The following is a 27,120-nucleotide window of genomic DNA, read 5'->3' on the forward strand; positions in this document are numbered from 1 at the left end:
CTAAAAAACAATTTGATGAGTAAGGGGAATTACTCTCACGTATGGCACAGCACTGTAGCATCTCCTTGGCATGTTGGCGAACCTCTTCTTACATCCCTGGGGGAATCCTTCGGTACGGCTGCTTGAATGGCGTGTTGTTTAAAGCGTGATGTGGTGCTTGACCAAATTGCAACGGCCAATATCAGTAGGACCTGTCGAAAAAAAAACATGTGTCTAATTTCCAAGGACTTGTCGAGCTCTAAGAATCTGTTCAGGTGTCAAATTAGAAGTGTCAATTTTGATACCCAGTTCATCAAGAGTTTTGGAAACCTGTGAAGTCTGATTTACTGAACCAGAGAAAGGGGAATAAGTTATGTCATCAACAACAGTGACTTCATTAACAACACAAATAGGAGTCTTTGGCGTAATGAACACTGATTTTGCTGTCATGTTACACTCTCTAACAGGATTCTTGGCATACTTACCATGTTGTGGAAGTTGTACCACATGAGGTCTGACAATCAATGGACCATCATCTGACAGATTTTCGGTGACAACCTTCTGTATGGTGTATGGCTAAGCCCTCTCACACTTCCACTAAATGAAATAGACTCATTAGGTATCCCTTCAACAGTTTGTTTATTGGTGGAAAAAACAGTTGCTGGTTTACAAACCAAAGTGTCAAAGCCCATCTGCCAAGCATCAGGAAGCTCTAGATCAGCTGCGACAGACTTACATCGACAAATGATATTAGTGCCCAAAATAACAGGACAAAATGGACTAGACTGGGTGTCTGGAACAACTTAAACTGGCAAAACTACATCAACATTCAACAATGGAATGGAAATGGAGGTTTCAATAAAATCCAGTATTTCCAACTGGTTTCCATTTGCAACAGAAACATTTGAATCAATATCCAAGTTGGAAACATCACAGAGAGGAGGTTTATTTGGAAGAGACTGGTAAAATGAACTTGATACAGTAGAAACCATGAGACCAGTATCAATTAAAGCAACAGAAGGAACTGAATGAAAAACAATATTGGATCGATAAGAATCACCGACCAAACGATCTGCAACAGAATAACTTGTTTGGGAAACATATGGAACATTGGAATGGCCTTGATTTTCAACTACCTCTGGGCGCGGCCGCTAACAGATGTGGTTAAACTTTTGAGTACCTGATTCCTCCCCTACCTCGGTAGCCATTACCTCGTCCGCGAACATTGTTGGGTTGTTGATTAGAATCGAGCTTATGCCGAGTGCTGCTCTTTAATGCCTCTGAGTGGAGACCTGACCACAAGCGCTCGCACATAAGCTCATTCTTTGCTGAGCGAGGAAGGTGACCACCTTCGAACGCCTGCTCTAGAATGGCCTCCAACCTACATCCAAATGAAGTAACTGTTTCTTCAAGCTTTTGTGAGGCATTTAAAAATTCCTTCATGGTGTTACCCTTACGGGCTGGCTCAGCAAAATTAACATCTAATTTGTGAAAAATCACATCCACAGAGGCTGATTAACCCAAAGAATTAAGTTTTCGGACCGTACCCCTCAAAGAATTTCTTATGGCCTGAAGAACCTGTAACGAAGTTAAGTACTATTTTGCATCAGACACCTCACTTCGTGACGCCATTCGTAGAACGTTATCGCATTCCTAGGAACCGGATCTTCCCCTGAAAATGAAGGTATTTCGGGAATGTTGCCACTTGACAAGATAACATGTTGGTTTCCAGAAGGAGAGGAAGGGGTTTGAATTGTTGTTGAGACAAATGGAAAAATTTTGGGTTTTGTTCCTACTTGCTTTGCGGCATAAGGGGTCCCCTTAGGATGAAATTCATATTTCTTGGAAAACATTTGCAACATTTCTTCCTCAGTTGGTTTACCCCCAAAAGCACCCTTATGTTCTTCCATTTCCACTATGGTATGATTCATATTCAAATAAAATAACAACAACAGACATATGGAAATAATACAAAATACTTAAGCTACAAGGGCAATGTAAAAAATTAAATCAAAGCAAATCAATTTCCAAATTATGGACTTTGTGGCACGCAACTGCAACCTATATTAATAATAGCTGAAAAGAATGACTATTACATTTTGGTACAGCAACACTTCAGCTGAAAATAAAATGCAACACAATACAAATTTATATTAGATTATAATACCTGAACTTCCCCTTAGATAAAAGAAAATGTCATAACATTTTCCCTTGAAGACAAAATACCTATACACTATAAACAAAACGTTATGTGACACTGTATATTTAAAACAACAGTTAGGGAGACACTCTTTCGAAATGTTAAATAAAATATGAACAATTTAATTTCACTATTTTATCAGAAACAGTTGACTGTCTTAATATTTACAAATGCCAACAGATGTATAGTACCAAAATTTATAAACACATTTTTTAATATGGGACTTGCAACTATGGACTTGCAGAATGCATCAACATAATAATTCGCAACACAACACAGCCACGAAACTTAATCACTGAAAACTGAACATGGACAACACAACCATGAACAATGACAAATCACAACGCTCTTACACGGTGCTATAAAGGAAATATTTTCAACATATCAAATGGTTCAAAACAATACATTTCTCACTTGAAAATTTAAGAATTGTACATTAAATTGGCTGGCAAATCGCTAATAGAATTGCTGTTCTAAAGTTTTCAGAAGCTGATATTTCTAATTTGCAGGTATTATAAACTGAAAAATTTCAATCAATATTTACATGAAAAGCACACATTAATTCAAGCTATGAATTCTTAAAATGTCTTTCTACAGCACAATTAATGTTAAAAACGTATACAATAATGCAGTGAAAACAGTTTTAAAATCACAAATCACTCGAAAGCATTTCGAAACTTTCTATGATAACTATTTCCGGGTCGCGAAGTTATGTGACTACACAACAGTTAGAGTTCAAACATCAATAAAATGACGATATAAATATAGCAAGTAAATAAAAAGCAGTTTTAAACATAAATTTTAAATGAAACTAACAATTAATACCCCGAATAATAGCAATCTGAGGTTCAGAAAGTACTTTCGTTTGGTTTATTTACAATGCGTTACCGGAAAGGAACTTTTTACGAATCAATGTGCATAAAATTGGCGCAACACGTCAACAATAAAATAGTATAAGAAACAAAGTAAAAAAGAGCGATTATTGTAACCACTTACGTGCCCATCCCATCCAAAGTCCACATAATCCACAAATCACATAACATAATGCACACAAACACAAAAAAAACGTTTAAAACACTGTCACAACGAAATCTTCTGTCAAGAAACTGACTATAGGCCAAAAGTTCACTTTAGCACGTGATGTAAACAAATCACACGTAAACAGCACAGGTTGCAAATGTTTTGGTCTTCTCGCGAAGAAAATGAAGATAATAATAAAGTTAACGCGAAAAAAATGAAGATAATAATAAAGTTTACAAGTTCGTCTTAGAACTTCACAGTTGACGAATGTTCTGGTCTTCTCACGAAGAAAAACGAAGAAATAATACACTTAAGTTAGCAAGTACGGATGAATGTTTAGGTCTTCTCACGAAGGAAAATGAAGAGAAAAACAACAACAGCAATATGCTTTAAAGTTAAGAAGTTCGTTGAGGAACTTTCAACAAAGAAAAAAAAACTCATCCACTACACAAAACAGTCCATGGCGCCGGCAAGGAGTCCCCAATCTCTGTGGGCTTCCGGGGGTCCTAATCCGACACTGCTCCGTCAGTGGTCCGCACGTGGTGGTGGAAAAAATCTCCAACCTGGTTTCGTCGTCTCGTCGTCTGGGAGCCAAATGTAGTGGGGTAGGGGTTCAAATAACTAGCAAACGCCGCTCAAGGTTCGGTGTTTATGTTTCCGAAAGTATATCGGAATTACTGTATATGTATTAATACATATAACAGAACAAAGAAACCTAAAAACACACAAATTAAAACAATTAACACATGTCACAACCTTCAAAACATAAATACATTATTTCAAAATAATTAAATTCATTTTCATTGCATAAAAATACATAAATGCAAATACAAATAACTTCAAACTCACCAGGTTGGTAGAATATAATCAAAGTTTCAAGACAAGTTTGTCTTTCGACAGCCTACGAGCAAAGGAAAGCATGGTCAGTAATTTTCACTGAATTTTACAAGGGTTTTGGAACTGACCAATACAAATCTTGTTTATTAGATAATTCACATTCTCACTGGACAAAACAAGTATGATATCACAGTACATGGCTGGACGCACACAGGACAAGGGACTGAATCTCACAAGAGAAGCAAATGGACACATACAAGACAAGGGACATAAACACAAGTACATGAGCCATAGACACATACAGTAACACAGAGTGACCTATCCTACACACATTTTATTGAAGTTCAGTCCTTAATATTCACATTTTGCGCACTGTTTTCACTATAAATCACACTGATTGCATACGTTATTTTGAAATTAACTTTTACATTTTGTTTTCTACTGTTTATACCGGAACCGGAAGCTAAGTCAATATTTTCTTGCGAATACTTGCAGGCACAGATATGTTAATGCCATTTATGGGTCTGCAGTTTGTCATCATTATGGCATTTAGTCGACTGGTTAAGGCATATTTTATTTCACCGGCTACCCATGTATATCGAACTACCGTTGTTTAAGGTTGTTCAAATATGGACACTGATTGTCATAACTACAAAGAAAAGTATGAAGTATAAAGATGCCGTTTATATTTAAAGAGGTAGTGACGTTTCCTTGGTTGATAAAATCGTTGCTGCGGTCGTGTATTTCCAGCGAAATTTCCTCGCTGTCGACTTTGTAAAATATGAAGCTTTTTGCTGTAATGTTCCCACAAGTCATACATGGAATGTATTATTCCTTTTTTTGTCATGGCATATTTTTCAGGTATACCATTACTTGTAACAATATCAGGGCGTTTATTAAGATGGAATGAGCATCACACATCGTTTGCAAAGAGACCCACTCAATCCTAAAGGCACAGTTAGTGACAATACGTTTTCTGATGCGGTTGTTTTTATAGTGAGAGAATTACTTTAGTTAGTTTCAATTTAATACCAACTTGTATGCAGTAAGATACCTGCAACCTCATTACAATCTTAACATGTATGTCTATATTTTAAGCGTTACGAAATTTAGAGAAGACATGAACCTATTATTCTCGAGCTTAACAGCCCAATATATATATATATAGTTACATACTTTTTAAATAAAAACGCACTAAAATTATGTTTTAGTTTAGGTTTTAAACTTTAAAATGTAGAACACAAGTATAAAGCTAGTTTCACCTTTGTATACGTCCAAAGGTTACAGTTGATCAGGAGAAAATGTAATAAATGTTTATGCATCACAATATCAAACCATTAAGGTGGTTACATTTTAATCTGCTATTCATAGCAGTTAGTCATGCAATGAACAGTTGAGAGAGATACCTGCTGGCTTATATATTATATATGAAATTTATGGCACTTAGCATAGTGCCTTATCCCCAGCTTAGTGCATTAAGTTTCTTTTCACGATAGCACTGGGGATAGAAAATAAAAGGACATTATATATACAGAGAAATTATAAACGTAAGTATTTTACATATTCTATGACTATTTTAAAACATCACAACAGACTCTTTGTCAAATAAGATACTTGTACATCACCATGTTCAGTCTCTCATCTGTACATCATCATGCTCAATCTCTCATCAATATTCCAATATAAGGGCGGTAAAAGTGCAACCAAACCATTAGACCAAGCATAAATTGGCCACCAGTTTAACTGTCTTTTATAATGATATATAAAGTGAAAAACAATCTACTTCGATCAAAAGTCAGAAAGAACTTAATGTAAAGATTGTAAAACTGTTAATGCAAGACCTTAAGGAATTATTACTCAAAAGTGCAATCCTTATTTTGATTGTAAAATATCTATGAACATGTGTGAAGTAATTTAATCAGTAATTTAATAGTTTAGGTAAAATGATTACCATTTACTTTTAGTTTCTTGAAACTTCTTGCAGTAGATGCTGAGAAAAAGACCGTCCATATGCCCATTAAATGAAGAAGATGCATTAAAAATCTTACGTCATGTTTGCCGATGTTATTTGAAATTCGAACGTGAACAAACACATTCAAATAACTCACAGAACATAGCAGATGGGTTTATATTTATAAGGGTTGGCTGCAGCAACTTTTCGCCGCAATTTGTTAAAACGGTCGCTACAGCGAAACATGTGCTGCTCACGCAGGAAGCCTTTTTTTCTGGTCGAATTTTTGAGCGTCTGCAGTTATCGATTAAGTAGGTTACGAAATATTATATTTGGCGTTCGTATTCAGGGTCAAAATCGTTTCTGGGAGATTGCGTTTTTTTTTTCACAAATTAAAAAAACCCACAGCTCCATGGTTACAGAAGGACACAAAAATGAGTGCGAGCGGTAAAATTTTATTTTTGTTCCATTTTGAAACTATAGGTGCGGCAAATCCGACGACCAACAAATCAATTTGGAGTGGCCTTAAATACAATATGAATATGTCAATATCTCCGGACTCAACATTTAGCCCAAACATTCCATTTTGTAAGAGATTGATCTTATCGCGGGTAAACATAAGAAATGTTGCATTATGAAAATCTGGAAATGGATCGAAACGTACTTAAATAGGTCTTTATGGGCTTAATAATGTTTTAATTTAATTACTCTACACGTTGATTTTGAAATAAACTAATGGATTTCACCCTTCGGTATTTTACTTTTTATTGATATGCGTTTTTAAACTAGAATATTAAAACAAGTTCCAAGTATTCTTGCCACATGCATTTGATAAAAAAAAAAAATAGATTCATGTATTCAGTTACACAAACATGTTGGGCAAAACACTTGCGTAGATAATGGAATATTGCAGTCGTATTTAAAGCCACACAACTAATATGGCATAGTAAATTTAAGTATAAATAAGAAACATATTTTATCCATGCAATAAGATTATATCTGGTGGTTACAAGGTAGAAATTTTAAAATATTCGCGTTTGTCGAAATGGACGTATACGTCTAGAAATCGTTCTTTCGGTTTTAAAAGCGGAACCATTTGAAAAATAATAAATTACCTGCTAACTAGACTATAGATTTAAATTTATCTATGCCAATTAGAATATATCTGGTGGTTACAAGGTAGAAATTCGGCTTTTTAGGTCTTTAAAACTTTAAAGTAATCGCGTTTGTCGAAATTGACGTAAATGTATAGAAATCCTACTTTCGGTTTTAAAAGCGGTACCTTTTGGAAAATAATAAATTACTTGCTAACTAGGCTGTAGATGTAATGACAATTTTGCACACTTTCAAACTGCATCTATATGTATTAACATGTATTTCATTTCAAGCTCAGAGACTTAAAAAGACGTTATTTTGAAATTGATTTTGCGCTTTCGATTATAAAATAATTTCGATAGTTATTTAAAGTAAAATGTGTGCTACAGTTTGTATTATTGCGATATATATTTTACATTTATGTGTTATGTGAAGCAAATTTCATACAATTTGAAATATATTTACGTAAGCATTATCACTACTGCAAAACAACGTATTACAAATGAACTTACTGTCAGTGTAATCACAAATCAACAAAGATAAAGTAAATTCCCGCGCGGCAAAGTGGTTCAATTCAAAGCTTTTTACTTCAAATGCCTATGCATCGAGTTCAGATGAGACCAACTCCTTTTTCTCTTAAATTCTTTATTGTATACGGGAGCTCTTTAGTTCCTGTTTACATTTATTAATTTAATGAATTTTATAACGAACTTCAAACAATGCCCCCACAAATCGGTGAACAAGTCCATTAAATATATTTAAATGATAAACTAATAAATCATTATAGATTAAAAAAATATGTGTCCCTGCAGCAATATCAGTTTTGCGAGAAAACATTACAGACTGAGCTGTTTTAATTACATCGTGTAGTACTGCCTTCGCCTTAAACTAACTTTTTTCATTATAACATTTGATGCATAAGGTATAATTTTAAAAGTAATATCAAAAGCTATAGTCTGAATAGAACCTAATTGTTTTAACTTAAATACGTTATGACATATTTAGCAGCAGGGCGTAATAACAGTTTATGCATTTTTATTTTTCCATATACGTAAACAAATATCTAGGCACGGGTCTAAGTAATCTAAGCCCCTAGTAGTAGTAGTAGAAAAAGTAGTAGTAGTAGTAGAAGTAGTAGTCGTAGTAGAAGTAGTAGAAAAAGTAGTAGTAGTAGAAGAAGTAGTAGTAGTAGTAGAAGTAGTAGTAGTAGTAGAAGTAGTAGAAAAAGTCGTAGTAGTAGTAGAAGTCGTTAAGTAGTAGTCGCAGAAGTAGAAAAGTAGTAGTAGTAGTAGAAGTAGTAGTAAGTAGTAGAAGTAGTAGAAAAAGTAGTAGTAGTCGTAGAAGTAGTTAGAAACAGTAAGTAGTAGTAGCTAGGAAGTAGTAGTAGTAGTTTAGAAGTAGTAGAAAAAGTATAGGTCGTAGTAAGTAGGAGTGAGTAGAAGTAGTTAGTTAGTGTAGTAGTAAGTAGTAGAAAGTAGTTAGTAGTAGTAGTAGTAGTAGTAGTAGTAGTAGTAGTAGTAGTAGTAGTAGTAGTAGTAGTAGTAGTAGTAGTAGAAGTAGTAGTAGTAGTAGTAGTAGAAGTAGTAGTAGAAGTAGTAGAAAAAGTAGTAGTAGTAGTAGAAGTAGTAGTAGTAGTAGAAGTAGTAGAAAAAGTAGTAGTAGTAGTCGTAGTAGTAGTAGTAGTAGTAGTAGTAGTAGTAGTAGTAGTAGTAGTAGTAGTAGTAGTAGTAGTAGAAGTAGTAGTAGAAGTAATAATAGTAGTAGTAGTAGTAGTAGTAGTAGTAGTAGTAGTCGTAGTAGTAGTAGTAGTAGTAGTAGTAGTAGTAGTAGTAGTAGTAGTAGTAGTAGTAGTAGTAGTAGTAGTAGTAGTAGTAGTAGTAGTCGAAGTAATAATAGTAGTAGTAGTAGTAGTAGTAGTAGTAGTAGTAGTAGTAGTAGTAGTAGTAGTAGTAGTAGTAGTAGTAGTAGTAGTAGTAGTAGTAGTAGTCATAGTTGTTATTGTTGTTGTAGTAGCAGGTGGTGTTGGTGTCAGAAAGAGAGATTGTACAGGGTAAATAGTTGTTCTCTACTTGTGCAAAAACATGTGTTTGTGGTTGGTTTGACTAGTGTCACTTAGAGCTATAAAATGTTGTGAAAACTGCAAGTGGGTTACTATTTAAAATGTTGCGTTATTCTCTCACTATGGGATGGGTACCCAGTGCTTAAATTGACAAAGCAATAATAATGTGATCTTCGTCCATGGAAATTGGGGCTTCATGCATGTGCGTAAATTGTCTACCGACATCAGCCTGTTAACTTCACACAGGCTTATCAGTGACGACATGCCCCCATTTTTCTGTATTTTTCTGTATGTTGATTTAGAAATCACTGTAATTATCACATATCAGAGACTACAGCGATATATATATATATATATATATATATATATATATATATATATATATATATACACGGTTTTTATTAAAACACCTCTAATGTTAATGGAGTTTATTTGTACATTTGTACATTGCATTCAAAAAACATATGACCGGTAGATAGTTTTTTGAAAATGAAGATATATATATATATATACGGAAATCTTTTCTACGTATTACTCCACAACATTACAAATGCTAATCTGCACCTATAACATTAGAATAATAGACAAGTTCAAAATGCTTGATGTCTATACTAGCTTCACAGTCATATTTCAAAAGAAAAAAAGGTTCTCTTTGGCGGACTAATGGTGAGACTGGAAGCATAGTTGATTCATAAGATAACCAGTATTCTTCGGACTACCTTACATACTATTGGCAGTTTCTGCTTTATATATACTCTGTGTACACCCAATACAAAGGTTGGATTTCATATGGACCGATACAAGGCAGAAAGTTAAACCTGTTAATTTGTCTTTTTGAAATGCTAGTATATTAATTCTTACAAATTGAATTGTAAACAAACCCTTTGTTTTTGATAATCAAACGATTCCTAAAAAGATTGTATTTGAAATTATTTAAAATTCATAACTTTAACCAAGACTAATTTTTACAAAAAGCTTTATATAGATGATTGCATTTAATTCCAGATGTTTTTTATTTCAGTAATATAGTGGGAAACCACTATTTCAGATGTCCATGTTTTTTATAAGCTTTTTGGGAAGCCCATGGCTTTGAAATTGGGATTTTTAACGGCGTTTTCAAGAAATGGGGAAAATAAATAGGGAATTTGAAACAGTAGCTTTCTTTGGCAGCACTTAAGTACAAACATGTAAACATGGCCTCATATTTTGGCAAACAATCTTGCATCAGGCACCATTTCATTTGGAGGTGCTTCGTCTTTTTTCTGAAAAAACTTCTGCTTTCAACACGTTGTATATCAGTCAGCACTTTGCGCTTTCAGAAATCAACGATGACGATGAAAAAGAGTCACTTGTTATTAAATTACTATCATTAACAATGGAAGGAGTTTAAATGGGAGGGCTTGTACTTGTTGACGATGTTTGTTTATTTAATGAGGCTTGCTTTAAAAAAAGTCTACAGTTTTCGTTTGGCCAGGTGTTTGCTTAGGAATCTTTTTCATGTAATATTTCCAATTGCGCGACATATTTGTTTTCCATTCAGCCGAATCACAAAACGCTTGAATTTCATCGCAAATATAATCAGCGCCTGAACAACACGGAGAATATCTGGCACACGAATAATGCCGACGTTATCCAAATCGAGGTATAGTCTAAAACCCATACGAGACCTGCATTTTTTATTATAAAGGAATTCTCTTCTTAGCAAAAATTAAGTTTAGGCGGAAAGTGTCGTCCCTGATTAGCCTGTGCCAATTGGATAGACTTATCTGGACAAATATACTGCATTAAGCCCCGTTTTCACATTGCGCGACTCAATTGTATTTCATAGGCATTACTGGTCTGCCTATGGGGAAATATTTCTTTGTAAAAAACGGCAGTGATTATTTATTGTTGTTGTTGGCATAACCGATAGCAATATCTCGTACCTGTTGTATAGTAGTACTGAGCATTTCAGAAACAGTTCATCTTGATATTTTATAAAAAGTAGAATGTTGGTGTTTTAGGTATCGCTAAGAAATTCGCTGGGAGAGGAATCTTTTTTTAATGACCTGTCTTATTATTTTCAATCGAGCCGCACTGTGGGAAACCGGTCTTTATATTGCGCATGTGGATACAGTGTCGCCCCAGAATAGCATGTGTAGCCTTTGTTAATGAGCTAAGATAGAGTTTCTCCTCATTTATTTTAAACCCAGTTTATGAATATTTTTTTTAAATATTCATGAACTTATAAAGAGAGGTTCTCCGACACTATTCAACTATACACTTATATACAAACTGTTACTCAAATATGAAGTGGTGCAAGTGCGATTTGTATCTACCTTTTAAACTTAGCCATTCTTAAACATGTAATTACCTTTTTTATATTTTATTACAATTTTGATTGTAGCATATCACGAAAACTAAATAAGATATTTATTGGAACATTTAGATTTTATTTTAAGGTTTATGTGTGCAATGAACAGTAACTAAAACTAGTTCTTCCTTATTTTAGCGTTATTGTCCTTTGTATAAATCTGTATGTGGTGCAATCTTGAATACTACGAGTGGTCTAAGCTAGACATTTAACATAAAGGTATATATATCACATTGAGAGGATGTGAAGTGTACAAGAGCCAGAACTCTTTTTTTCATATGTTTGTAAAGATATTTCTATTGATTATGTTTAAAAATTTATTTTGTTTACAGCATATCTTAACAATTTAAATCAGCTTTGAACTAAATATGGAACGTGCTCTGTGAAAAGGGGGTTTAATGCATGTGGGTTAAGTGTCGTCACAGATTAGCCTAGCTAAGATAGCTTGAACAACGCCATTGTTTTCACATGGGATTGTTCAAGCTATCTTAAATACTTACATGTAAGTTCGCAAATACTTAATTTAGATCAGAATGTCAATGTTTGAGGTCACGTCATTTTAGTATATACAGATATGTTTGTATGTATTTGTTAAGTTTTTACATGTTAGTTTCTGTTGATAAAAAAAACACTTATTTACACTTGAATTAAGGAATATCTACTCTAAATATTCAATCACGTGAAAGAATGTGCGCAAAGTGTCGTCCAGTTTAATTAAGGACCACACGTTACATCAATATATCACGAGGTTTTATCTTTACCTGTCTTATCCATACAGTGCGATTTGCATAAAATGAAATTCGTGTTACACTCTCACTTGATCAAATAATAAATGATCATAAAGGCGTAATGTTTTGGTTGCTTTTTTAATGTGAAAAATTTATCGCCGGAGTGTTTATATTAACAATACAATATTGCTCAAGCTTCAAAACATAAAAAGTGGTGAAATTGTAGATTTTTTATATATTCGGTTAAATGGATTATTTCTTAGGATATAATTTATGTTGCAGAGTCTGAATATGAAACTGAATTCTACCGGTGCAACTGTATATTGGTTCACAAGCGAAGTGAAGATTATTCGGTTGTGTCAACTTTAAATTACATTCTACGTTCACATATCGGCTTATTATCTTGTCCTTGCATAAATTGCATATGTGATGGAAATTTGGCTATATTACTTGCAGGTTTGTGATTACTTTCAGACTAAGTCTTGGCTAAAATGCAGACTCTAACTGCGAAGAATCTTGAGAATCACTATAGCGACTACACCGGTAAGCGGCTGTCCCTGTCGCCGAAGAAGGGAAGCGAGGCCCCTTTCACTACCTTTGGAATACAGAACATTGGACTGTTTCTCGTTAAGCTGTAGAACACGCAGCCAGACCCCAGTAAAGTGCTCGAACGCGGAAGTGCCGGAACCTCTCACAGATGCTGACGGATCTCATCAAGTATCACGTGATTGACATGGGATTTCAGCGCTACAAGTACATAGTGACGTTGATCATTGGTCAGGACATTCACCGGGGAGTCCGAGTGGTCAGCCGGTGTATGACAATTACGCCGAGGCGAGTTATAACAATATTGGATTGTACGCGGTAGCGGCAGTGTACGCGTGCTATTTCGAATAAAACATTCATAAAGTAAACTGATAGCTTGTTTAGTGTGTTAATTGCTTATACTTTTTCTGTTGAATAATACTTATGAAGTACATGTATATAGTTTTAGTTAATTTATCTTTAGGATTGAATTATGGTTGTATGTTTTAATCATCAAAGTTTATTTCGTTAGTCCGTTTTGTATTGATTTGCTGATTTTTGCAGCATAATTATTCTGGAAAATAATTTTAATTATTTACAAACGACATTAAAGTAATTGTATGTCAAATGTTAGCTTGTTTTAATTGATTTATTCTACATGGCTATTGTTTATTATTGCACTGGCATGTTCAGGGAAGGGTGTCTAGTGTATACCGTGGCTGACGGCGTTTAAGAGAGGTTGGTTGTAGCTGTCTTACAAGTTGTTGATTGTTTGTTAGAAGAGAAGTTATATGTTCATCCATTAAGTTACTAATCTTTATTGAAAAATGACTACGCACTTTCGGCTCTGCCGTGTTCTTGCTTCCGTCGTTATTATGTTTCAAGATTGTACATGTCGGAATCAAACAGTTAGTGGAAAAGCTCTACAAATAGTTTTTTTAATTACAATACCATCAAGCGGCTTCAGCTAAACAAAATGGCCTCCACATTCCGTCTCAGTCAACGTTTATAAATACAATAAAGCCACACATCAACGGAAGAATAAACATAAATGATAATTTAACGTAGCACACAAACGGGATAATTAAAATATCGATTGCAGCTGAAATTGTTCTGTATATTAGATTAGTGACACTATTTGATATTTAACAGGAGTGAACAACACTCTAACCTCAATGCCTACATACACCCCAAGCTTATAATCAATCATTTATAACAGTATGGATTTCCATCTTCTGTTCTGCCATCAATATATCTCAATTAAGGTTTAACCATACTATTTTTTAGAAACGTTTGTATCAGATGCTAACCATGTTGACCGAAGGCGATCAATCTATTTACATCTTAATACAGTTTCCAATAATGCCGGACATACATACAATGCAATGTTTTAATTTTGGTGTGGTCTTGAGGTGTTGGGCGGGATCCGCAATACCCCGGGGAAACCCCACATAAAGTTACCACCAACCAAACTTACATATCCTCGGTCAAAAGGCCAATTGGCCGTTATATCGGTAGCGGACCGACTTTGAGTATTTATTAAGTTCAATTTAACAGAGCTCTTATAGAACTATTTTTGTGTTCGTTTGGTTTTGCATTATTCAGCTTTTAATACAAAGTTCATACCACGTCAGTCACTCTCGCATTCAGATTTGCAATACTTCATGTTACTGTTTAATCACTAGAATTAGACTTAACAGCAAATACCTTTATTACACCAGTATTATGAATACAAATTCTTCCTTTTATATGCAGAATGTCTTGACAAAACAGTGAATTAAATTTAAAACCTTAAAATATCTACCCAAACCAAAAAAATCACTTTCTGCTTCCATGTTGGAAAACACAACGAATATACGAAAAAGCTTCTACATGCTCGATGTAATTTATTGGATGAAATTAAACATCGGTAACGGCAACAACGCGAGTTACGTCGCATTCGAAAAATTTTAATAACGAAAACAATTCTTTATTTGCAAATCGGGTAATTATTTTTCATTTGAAAATTGGAAACAAATCGCAACTGCGGATTTGAGATTTGATTAACAAGTCTCGTCTTGCCAGTTATGGGCATGGATGATACAGCGAGTTTAATTTTTAAGGTAAATATTGTCAGTACGATTATAGTTTGTTTGTTAAGGTAGATTTTTTGTCGTTGTCATCAGTATTTCATTTATTTCAAGGCGGTCAGTTAACCAACCCTCCATTTTCCTGCAACAGTTGATTTACCAGTACTCCTTGCACTCACTTCTGCCAGTAAGTAGAAACTACACGACTTTATTGCGAGGAAGGTGATCATTGCCGTAGAAAGACTTTTTTATATATGACCACACAAATTATTTGGCCGGTATGGACGATGGAGACCGCGATCCTCAGATTTATTTTCAGTCCAGCACTCTACCGACTGAACTAACTTAGCCTAATTGTAGCTGTTGCACTGCAACTAGATTGTGTTCACATAAAACATAGATGCATTGTAAAAGCATAATTTTGAAATATGACTGATTCAAAATTGTATCCTGCCACAATTTAAATGCAAATTTATAGCTTCTTTTCAGTGTTTGGGAGTTGGCCAATTTTTATGACCTCGATTTTCCTAGGATCTGTTCCTACACCACGTGCGTTTATCTTATGTCCCAGGAATATAACTTCCTTTTGAAATAATACACACTTTAGGGGTTTAGCTTCAAATTAGCTTTTCTGAGTCTTTCAAATATAATCTCTCACCTTACTAATTGATCAGAAAATGAAGAGGAATGGCAGATAATATCGTCTTAATAGATAATGATTTTGGACCATAACAAACCAACGAATCTTTTAAACGTAGCTTGGATATTACATAACCCACAAGCTAATCTTTTCCATTGTCATTGAGATCCACCGGGTATAGAGAAGCTGATTTGTGACGATCTTCTTCATGAATATCTACCGGCAAATAACCGGATTTCATATCTAAACATGACCACCATTTTGAACCTGCCAGTGCCTTGCCTCTACTGTCATATATTTTATGTAAAGGTTGTGAATCCTTATCTGTAACCTCATTCAATCCTCTAAAGTCACAGCAAAACCTAATTGATTTGTCAGATTTTACAATTAACACTTCTGGAGAATCCCAAAGACTTTGTGGACATTTTTCTATTACGCCATCGTTTTCCATTTTCTGTATCTCTTGCTCAATATTTTTTTTTCTTGAACAAAGACATTCTGTAAGGATATTTTTACTGGTTTTGCATTATAAGTTTAAAGTTTATGAGGTTTCAAAGTTGTATGCCCTATATCTCCAGCATTATTACTAAAAATAGATTGATGTTTAATTAAAGATTTCCTCAAAATTTCAGTTAGATTATAATCTAAATTTTCAGATGATCTGTATTCGAAACCGAAAGTTGTTAACATTCGAACCCGCTATTTCAGTCAATATATAAAAAATGTACATCATATGTCCCTGAAATAGTATGAGAGTTTCCACACACAAATATATTTCAAAACGCTCTTTGAATCATGATACTAATCATTGTTGCGTGAAAATCATCCCTGATTGAAATAGCTGAGATACTTGAACATTATGGAGCCTCTTATTCTCTTAATAGAATTGTGCAGTTTTTCGAAACCCTATGTCCCGCTCTGTATGTATAGAAATTGATGTCATCTTTCTAATATCTCAAGCATGCTATTTTAATTTCAATTTATGCTCAGAAGTATTTAAATAGACCGCCATAAACCAAAGTAAAACAAACTTGATCAAAACTTTACTCTTATATTGCAATTGAGCTGTTTAAATGCCGTCCCTATTTTTTATTTTTCCGTGTCATTACCGTTACTACTTTGTTGACTTGTGGAAATGTGCTGATTACTTCCCCTAAACAGCACTTCTTTACGTGACGTCATCAGTTTAAACGCGGGTATTTTTTAATGTGGAAAAATGCTGGTTCTATGGCGGACAATTTAGAGGAAATAATCAAAGGTAAGTATGATGGTGTTGGATGTGCATCTTTGTAAAGTCATTACCGTACGTCAGTGTTTGTATATTTATTAAAAGATTATGTCGACTTTGACCTTCAAAATACATAACATGTGTGTGTTAAGATCAGATGAAATAAACATAAGGCGCCATTTTGGTTTATGACGTGGCACATTTGGTGAATCTGTATATAATTTTCATTACCGTTACGATCATTACCGTTACCTATTTTTTTCCAGTACAGCGTAACGGTGATGATTGATAGTGTAACGGTAATGATTGATATAATAATAAAGGATATTTTCTATATATATGTTATATATAAGTAATAAAATAGAATATAAAATATTAATTGCAAAATGTTTTTTTAATAATAACCAATTTGCGAGTCACCGAGTCATTTTTAAACAAACACAATTTTATGCAGACGATCTTAATGAGGTGTGCTCTGTGAAAAGGAGGTTTAATGCATATGCGTAAAGTGTCGTCACAGATTAGCCTGTGAAGACTGAACAGGCTAATCCCGAACGACATTTTCCAGCTTAAGTGGATTTTTGCTAACAAGAGAATTATTTGAAACGAAAAATATAAAAGCGGAGAGTGTCGTCCACGATTAGCTTGTGCGAACTGCATAGGCTAATCTGGTACGACCATTTACGAACATGCAATTAACCACTTTTCACAGAGCATGGCTCATTAATGATTTAACAAAACAAAGCAAATTATTGTGAATTTGATTTACACAAGATAAATATAAACCGCAAATGCAATGAAGTTAATGACACAATGTCAGTATTTAAATAGCACTTGTTTCTGAAACTGTTTACTCCTTTTTTTTTACTACTTCAAGACGTTCTGATGTACATTGACTCTAACAGGCATTTTTATAACCATTTAACTTACACCTAGTAATATGAGACATTTTCAAAAACAACTGTTAATGAAACAAAATGAGAACAAAGTTGTTGAAAAAATACTTAAAAAGTTTTCATTTGACGTGTTAGTAACTTGAATAATTCCATCTTTGTTTGTGTTTAGCAGCTCAAAAATAGTACATTTTATAGGGATTTACAAAGATGGCTATGTCAGCAAAGGAAAGAATGGCAAGATGGCGGGCTAAACAAAGGGCAGATAGAGCAAGCCACGAGCTTTGCAAGCAGAGAGAAAGAGAACGAAATCAACAAAGAAAAGAGACAGGCCAGTTCAAATCCGTTGAAAATATGACGCCAAGAGAAAAACGCCAAGTAAGAAAGAGATGGCGCCAAAACTCCAGAGAATACAGAGAAAGAAAGAAGACATCTGCACACATCCTAACACCCCCAACATCTCCTAATACCAATGATGAAGAGAATCCAAATCCTATACCCGAAGATAACCGACGCTCCCTGTCAATGAGAAGAAGTCTGGCCAGGAAACGGAAGAATCAGAAGGCTACATCTTACCGACAAAATTCAAAGCTAGTTATTAAATTTAAATGTCAGCAACGTCTAACCGAAAGATACAAAAAAAGATATAACCGTCTGAAGAGAAAAGTAAATGATGTAAACAATGATAGCAATCATGATCAAGATACAAACCAGTTGTCAGGAAAGGCATACTTCTTGTATAAAAGCATGATAAATAACATTAGGCGCAGATACACGACCGCTAAATCAAATAAAGAGAGGCGTTTTATTGCAAGTTTAGTAGCCAGAAAACGCATATTAAAGCAATATGGTCTAATCACATTTGTTAAGTCAACGCTTTCCATGTCAAGGAGACATCTACAAAAGAAACCACTGAGAAAACCAAATGGCAAGAGTTTGCAAATGAAGTCAGACGTAAAATCCTTTTATGAAAGAGATGACGTATCACAGCTTACAGCCGACAAGAAGTCAACAATAACAAGGAACAGGGACAAAAGACAAATCCGCTTCTTAAGTGACGATCTAAAAAATCTACACTTAAAATACATCAGTGAAAAGAACACAATATCATACACATTTTTCTGTCAGCTTCGCCCGTTTTGGGTCATTAAACCTAGAGAGAAAGACCGCAAAACCTGTCTGTGCAGGATTCATGACAATATTCGTCTAAAACTGCATGCTGCTCATACAGTTGGAATGGTAAGAACAAAGGATGTCAACACTTTGGTCACAGAGATTGTTTGTGATGAAACAAACAAGTCGTGTATGTACAGAGAATGCACACAATGCAAAGATAAGGTTCCAACGTTTGACTACACCAATGATAATGGCGAACAGGTAAAATGGTTTGAGTGGAAGACTAGAAGGGAAGAAATAGTGGACAAGGGAAATGATAGATCTAGGACTGTAACAAAGACTGTAAAGGACCAAGATCAAGGTACAAGAGAAGTGTTGGCATCTGAAATAAATGCTGAAATGCAGAAAGCATGTAGGCACATATTTAACATTAGGAATCAATATAAAACACTAAAATATTTAAGATCGAATTTGACACATGAAGAAATAATGGTTCACATTGATTTCTCTGAAAATTATGCATGCAAGTACTCAGACGAGATCCAGTCAATGCATTTTGGAGGCTCCAGAAATCAGCTTTCTCTCCATACGGGCGTTATTTATCTTCGAGATGAAGTGATCCCAATTTGCACTGTGTCCGATTTTCTGCGGCACGATCCCGCGGGTATTTGGGCTCATCTCACACCCATTTTGAAATATGTCACAGAAGATAGGAATCTCACAAGCATTCATTTCATAAGTGATGGGCCAACTACCCAATACCGCAATAAAAATAACATTTACTTGTGGGGACATAAGATCGCTGAGTACGGCTTCAAGAAATCTACTTGAAATTTCCTAGAAGCAGCACATGGGAAAGGTGCCGCTGATGGCGTCGGCGCTGCTGTTAAACGTGCAGCCGACCAACAGGTCATATTGAAAAAGAATGACATAACGTGTGCTAAGGACTTCTATCAGCTTTTATCTGGTGGTACATCTACATCCACAGTGAAAATGTTTCTGGTTGAAGAGAATGAACTCAAGAAAGTTGATGCTGAATTACCTAGTGACCTTCGTCCTATTCCAAGCACAATGAAAATCCACCAGGTATACGAGTGTATTTTAAACCCATTAATCTTTATGAAAATGCTCGTCACGTGTTACAGTGTAAATTTATTATTAGAATAATAAATACGATAACAAATAATAATAATAATCATAACAATCATAATCATAGTAATAATAATCATATTGATAAGGTATATAATTATAATGTATATCTAATTAAAATATATTGAATAACAATATTTATAATATTGACGATAATAATAAAAAGTAATCATTATTATAATGTAATTAAAATTCATATTATAATTAAAAAATAGAATGATGAATAATAATCTAAAAAATCTGTCACACTTTTTTTCACATTTCAGATGATCATTGGGGGTCCGGATTCATTCGCTACGAGAGTGGTGTCATGTTTCTGTAAGCATCCAACAACGTTATTGTGCGACTGTTATCAGCCAGATACTCACCAGTTGCCCCCGAGAAAGGTTGGTTCCGTATTATTAGAATATAATAATCATATAAACATTTCTTAAGTTACGACAATTAACTGATGGTATTGGAACTATGACAATGTTAGGCGATTATAAACTGCAATTTTAATATAAACCCATTACTAGAAGGGGGCTGCAAAACCTGTCAAATAATATTTGTTTTCCGAATTAAAGCTTAGTTAAATTCAACCGTTTCAAAAGATGAAAACTTTAAATCTGATTTTCTGATTTCAGTTGCCAGCAGACGATGAAGGAAAGCAATTGAAACAAGCTACTAAAGAGACGTCTAAGGTAAAGACGTCTATGGTAGAAAAGGCAAGTTCCATTCAAAATTACATGTGTGTGGCCTTTCTAAAAACATGCGCTGTTTACTAATACAAATTAAGTTTTAAGCATTTTTGTAAAAAGTATAACCTGTATTAATGTGTAGCAAACATTTGTAATTACTTTCCTAGGACGTCAATTTTGCATGTCAATTACAATCAATATGCCATTTATTTGAGATTGTTTTACCATTTATTTTCAGGAGATAACAGTTCTGGAAAAAATTGTATGTGTAGAGGAATCTCTCGTTGGAGGATATGTGGTCGTAAACTATGATGGTATGCCATACCCTGGTGTTGTGCAAGCTGTCGCTGAAAATGATCTTGAAGTACAGGTTAGGCAATCTTTTTTAAATAAAAGAGGTTTATTTTGTGAATAAAAAATATACTCATTTAAATCCGCAGGTCCCTAAAATATATATTGACTTCAACATTATAATGTCAATGGCATTTACTACATACTATATAATTTTATTGTATGACAATAACTTCATATTAGATCACCTTACAATTACGACCAAATCAAATTATCTCCAAAATTTGTAAAACTTGACCATAACTGCTATTATCGCAAAAATATAAGTATTATTGACAGATCTAAAATCTAAATAAGAGAAATTCCATGCGTCTCCATTTTCATCAATCTGTTCTATAATGAATATGATATCGTTAATCTCAGGTTATGCACAGAATCGGCAGAAATCGCTTCTTCTGGCCGAGGATGGAAGATGTGCTGTGGTATAGCCAGGACAAAATTATAACACTGCTCCAAAAAGAACCAGAGCAAGTTACGTCAAGACACCGACAGATACCACCCCATCTGTGGATGTTAATTGAACAAGAACTCGGCCTTTAAATGGCATTAAAACAAAACTAACACTTTTGAGCAACCAATACTATACAACACAAATATCATATGTGTTGGGTATAAACGAAAGTAAATGTTACTAGGACGTTTGTGTGATATTGGTCTTGTCAAAAATCAAATTCGGCATCGTCTCATGTGGCATTTTGTTTTTAGGGTTATCAAGATCAGTGTCAAACATGCTGCCATGAAATATGAATAAGCGAATTAATATGTTTATAATGTTAGCAGATGTGTTGTGTTTTACATAAATTGTTTCCAGTTTGTGTTACATGTAGCCATGTAATATGAATAAGCCAATTAATATGTTTATAATGTTAGCAAATGTGTTGTGTTTTACATAAATTGTTTCTAGTTTGTGTTACATGATGTTATCACTACCGTTATCAAATTGAAAATACCGTTACGATTTATCATTACCGTAACAGCAAAGTTTAAGTGATTTCTAAGAATAAGGCTCATATTCTTGTTTTGTAATCTGTGACCTCAGTTAATAATAGGTTGAATATTATGTGTATGTGCAAGAGCCGTCTCAAATGTTTCGCTTGATAAATGGCAATGAAAAAGTAAAAGTGCGCATTTTTGTAGTATTTGGAAATTCTTGCGTACATGTATAAGTCTTGGGTACATTATTCATAACATGTTTTCAAAAGCGGCTGTATTTAAACATGAAAATGAAATTTCTTCATAAAATCGATAATTTTGTAGCACTAGCTATTATTTGTTAAATAAAGCATGTTTTATTATTTGTAACGGTAGTGATATTTTTTCTTGACAGATGTTCAATAAAATAATATGATTTTCATATTTTTTGTGATCAATTCGCCCAATACCTAAAAGGCCATGCGATTAATATATTTCAATCATATAAACCCTTCTAAACGTTTATTGCAAGCTATGTATTCACACGTATCAAGTGGTTTCTCTCGTACGTTTTTTATATATTGACTGATTTATACTTTTTCGGGCGCGACGTCAATGACACGTGACGACCGTTATTATAAAAATATCCACTAATGAATGTAATACGAAATGGCGGATTTATTGAAAAAAAGAGATGCAAGCGTGAACAACAATAATAAGTTTAAATCGCTGACAAATACAAAGGTTTAACGATGGGTATGACTTTAAATTAATTAATAAGATATTTAGATTTAATGTTTAATATAAATACTTAAAACATTTCATTTGCAACGAGCCTTTGTTTAAATTAGGCTGTACAATAACAACTGGGTGGGATAACGGCCTAGCAATACTTAAAAGAAAAATGTTTAAATTGTCGTTTCATTAACGGAAATAAGTGAAATAATAAAGTGTTCGTGGCGCTTTAAAATTAAAAACCCTGCGTGGTGCATCGGTGACGAATTTGGCATTTGCTTCCAGAGGCCCCTTGTTTGAATTCCGTGTGATAAGATACACGAAAGCTTTTAATCAGCGTTTTAATTACTTTTTTAATTTGTTCAGACTAACAAAACATTAAAGAGTTATAAATAAACATAGTTAATGACATTTTTCACAAAAGCAACAAACTGTGCACAAGTTACTTCAAATATTCACTATTTATCGGTTCACAAATAGTTGTCTAACTTCAAGCATTGTTGTTATAGCAATTATAAAAAACTTGTAAAACTAATTCGTTTGACATTTGAACGTTCAAATAATTAAAAACCAATAAATAAGACGTTAATTGCGTGATTATCTTCAATCATTTTTGACGATGCTGGAACAGCAGCGTCCAAGGTTTGATAACCAGTAAAAAAAATCTTCACAATTGCGACCTATGTAAAAGACCGAGCCAGTCCGATTGAGATAACTCGATTTTTCAGTTACTTCCCTTGGCATTCGCCACTGAGTAGGAGATTGCTCGTTGATTTTCATTGATAACATTCTCCTAGCAGAGTTGTCGTTCGTGTTGATAAAGGTAGATATAACTAGAACAGCATATCCTGGGGAAACAGATTCAATAAGTGTATCAGAACGTTAATTTAAAATTAGAAATTTTACATCCATTTTATTTTTATGGACCAATGAAACAAATATATATTTTCTCTATTTTGTTTGATATTTGTTCTCGATTAAGTAAATAATTTGCGAATAAAAACATGTAAAATTAACTTTTTACGTGATCACAAAACTAAAGAATGCGAACGATTTCGAACCTGCAAATTGTACACGCTGCACTGCTATGATATATATAGATAAAACAACATTTCTTTGCATAATTGTCCGTCCCGCTAGCGCAGTGGTAAGGACGTTCGCTTTTTCACCTTTACGACACAGGTTCGATTACCGCTCCCGGCGCAATGTTATATTTTGTATGTTTTGAGGTCACCATTCCGGACAGGTGTTTTTTCCGGATAATCTCACCGCCCCCCCCCCCGCAGCATTTGACCATATTTAAAATGAAAAAGTATTTCAGTACAAAAAAAATAGCTGGAAATTGCAGCTATCATTCAAAATTCGTCCCAACTGTCGTCAATCTAATCTTATTAGGTAGGAGTGCTGGACACACTCCGGGTGCCAACATTATGCAGCCTCAGAGCGGAGTTAACTCATTACCTTGGAAAAACACAAATACACACACTGGGTTCAGCCTAGGCGCGTATAGACTCAAACAAGGCAACAAACTCAAGTGCGGGCACATCATTTAAAATGTACATATTAAATACGATATTCTAACAGAAATTACACAACCACCTAAGTGTACATACCATGTTTGATATTTCGTTCGATTGTAGGATTTCAGCATATACATGTATAAGGTCATTTCGCTATTAGTTAACTTATCCATATGTTCGTGGGCGAACTCGGATAGTCAAGTGCTCATACGATTGAGCTCACATGGTCCGGCTATGTGCTCATGCCTACTTTCGAGAATCATCATGAAGGTATTGCCATACTTAATGAACAAGAATGTGACCCGCCTCCCAGTTTCGCTCAATGGGTCAAGTTACCCACGGGTACTACTTCCCCGTACCCCTAAACTTTTTTTCGTACCAAAAATGTTTCGTACGCAAATTCTTTTCGTACCAAATTTTTTTTCGTACCCAAAATTTTTATCGTTCCCAAAAGTTCGTATCAACATACACAATTGTGGTGATATAGATAAACTTAAATTGATGTTTTATATCCACCCTCTTCAAAAGCATCGTCACACCAGTACTGCCAGTACTTTGATTTTCAACAGCACACGTTGTGCATAAAGAAATCACGGATCCTGACTTATCTTAAACTCCTGACGTCACTTAACCCATAGAAAGCAAGTGTTCCGTGATATTTTTGCATAGATCAGTGAAGGTTTGTATGTATATAGAGAATTATTGGTATGTATGCGACTCAGCCAATGGAGACGAATTGTTTTTAATTTAATTGTGATTATAGTTAGACCAGATTTTCTAGTATATGTTAGCGTAATCAAACGCCTATTCAGAGTGGAAAATCATTAACACGTTCCGGGGAAACTACTTAAGGTTTAGGGTATGCAAAACAAATTTCCCATGTTCGTATTAGTTTTTACTGAATTTCCTCTTTTGTTATAGGTTTGTGGTCTGCTGTATACATATACCATTGAATACATTCCCAATGACGTCGTTATCCTAGTATCATTATTACAGGAACAAACATGGGGGATGTCAAGAAAGCAGTTGCCGTAAATCTGAAAGTTTTTCATTAAAAAAAAAAAAAAAAAAAAAAAACGAATCTTGTGTGTACGTTTAACACTTAGTGTATTTTTATAATAGTAGCGAATTAATGAAAACGTTGTCCCAAGATCGATGATGTTCTCATTGACTTAAATGTTTGGGTAATCGATTGTTCGAGCAGATGTAGTCTTCCCCCCCCCCCTATTTCCCTCGATGTTTCCACCATTGGCATTTCACAAGTTCCCACACAAACCTATATTTATTTGCTTAATGATTGTATTTTGACTTTTTATTGTTGAGTTCTGCCTTTACTTTTTAGAAAGATGTATATTCACTAGTAAGACTTCCTTTTCCGCTATTCAATCATTCGAACCGTACTAAAAAACAACAAATGGGTGACGTTGAAACTTCGAAAAGAACGCTTTGAAATTAGTAATCAAATAACATAGTCATCAGTGATTTGATTCATACTTTAAAAACAATGTATATAACGTTTATATGCTTGGCGAGGACATATTATCGAAGAAAAAACTGCATTTATTAATATGCTATTTCCCTTTGGCATTTTAAACCAAATTGATATTGTAAACGAAGCACAAAATGAAATAAATGCATTTATAATAAATAATCTTAATGCCAATATGTGCTAGATCAATAAATAATTCACCTTCAACATTGTTAAGGGTAGGTTTACATTAGATTATCCTAAACTATTGTAAGACACTTAATTATAAGTAATTGAATTCTTCGCATCATGCTTCTTTATCTAGTTACAGGATGCCATGGCCCCTGTATATTGCACTTTTCTTTCAACTGTTAAATGACTTTTACTCTTATTTATTGTCACAAATTTAGATTTATTTTTCATAAATGGTATGTAAAATAATACGTTAACCCACCAAAAGGTTAATACAAACATCAATATACACACAATTTAGTTTAAAGTCAATTTTTGAAGTTATATGTTATTAACGCAATATTTGGCAGGCTTCTTTCATGACTATTTTAACTAAACCAACCCACTTCATTCTTTAGCTTAAAAAGTGCCTCGTATAAGACGATTATAATTTATAATTGTTTGGTTCGTATTAGTCAATATATGTACACAATATTGGTGGGCTACAAAAACCATTTACCTTTATACACATGTCCACAAATTACGTTGAAGTTTTAACACGCATATTTATCTTAGTTGAATCTGTCCTTTTTTACGAAAGGGCTACCGCATATTTGACTTTATTTTCTTGCTATAATTTGAATAAACATCGCATAAATTTTATTATTATGCTAATCGATAACAACTTTGTAACAGTATTAAATATGATATGAATAGAAATTTGAACATTATGTGCGTTTTTATCTTATATGAGATCATGTCGGCTGGAGCATATTGTTCTACTAAGGTATTGCATGACGGGTATCCCAATAACTTCTTTATTGCATGGTAAGAAGACTCTACATCTTAAACAACATTGTCTCATGATTGTAAATGATAATGGGAACAAAATGAAACACACTTTCATCACTAGGAGGTTCCTTACATGTTAATGTTTGTACAACGAAATGAAACATTGGCTGCAACATTTTGCCTTTAACACGGGAATTATATAAATAACACTATATGATATTGTAAACGTAAACACATTGAAGATGAAGATCGTTGTTACTGAATTATTCAGACAATGACCATACAACGCTTACCAAATTATGCTGTATCGTACATAAACTGGAGCTCTTGCAAATCAAGCTCACGGTTGATTTATATTTACCAGTTCAAATGCACGTGTATTTGATTGAGCTTTACGTAATTGTCTCTTTATCTCGAAAGCGGCATATGTCGGTAGGAAATTTCCATAATCGTCTTTGCAAATAATGTACAACATTAATTTTCCGTAAAGACTATTTAAATTGTGTTGTCAGTAATAAGCCCATTTAAATATTTGCATTTCTATTATTTCAAGACACAGAATTGATATTTTCGCCCAAATAATTTTACGATAATTTTAAAAACTAGTATAATGAACAGATCAATCGCTGCGTACGTACTATTCTTAAAA

General features: G+C 34.1%; 1 long non-coding RNA gene across 1 annotated transcript; it reads left to right on the forward strand.

Annotated features, from left to right (window-relative positions):
- Window positions 1-20,607: 20,607 nt before the first annotated feature.
- On the forward strand, window positions 20,608-21,366 carry LOC127876340 (uncharacterized). Its single transcript, XR_008047811.1, has 2 exons — window positions 20,608-20,892; window positions 21,237-21,366. It is a non-coding gene; the product is annotated as an uncharacterized LOC127876340 (long non-coding RNA).
- The last annotated feature ends 5,754 nt before the right edge of the window (window positions 21,367-27,120 follow it).

This window comes from Dreissena polymorpha, chromosome 4 (assembly GCF_020536995.1).
Source record: "Dreissena polymorpha isolate Duluth1 chromosome 4, UMN_Dpol_1.0, whole genome shotgun sequence".
Lineage (NCBI taxonomy): Eukaryota > Metazoa > Mollusca > Bivalvia > Myida > Dreissenidae > Dreissena > Dreissena polymorpha.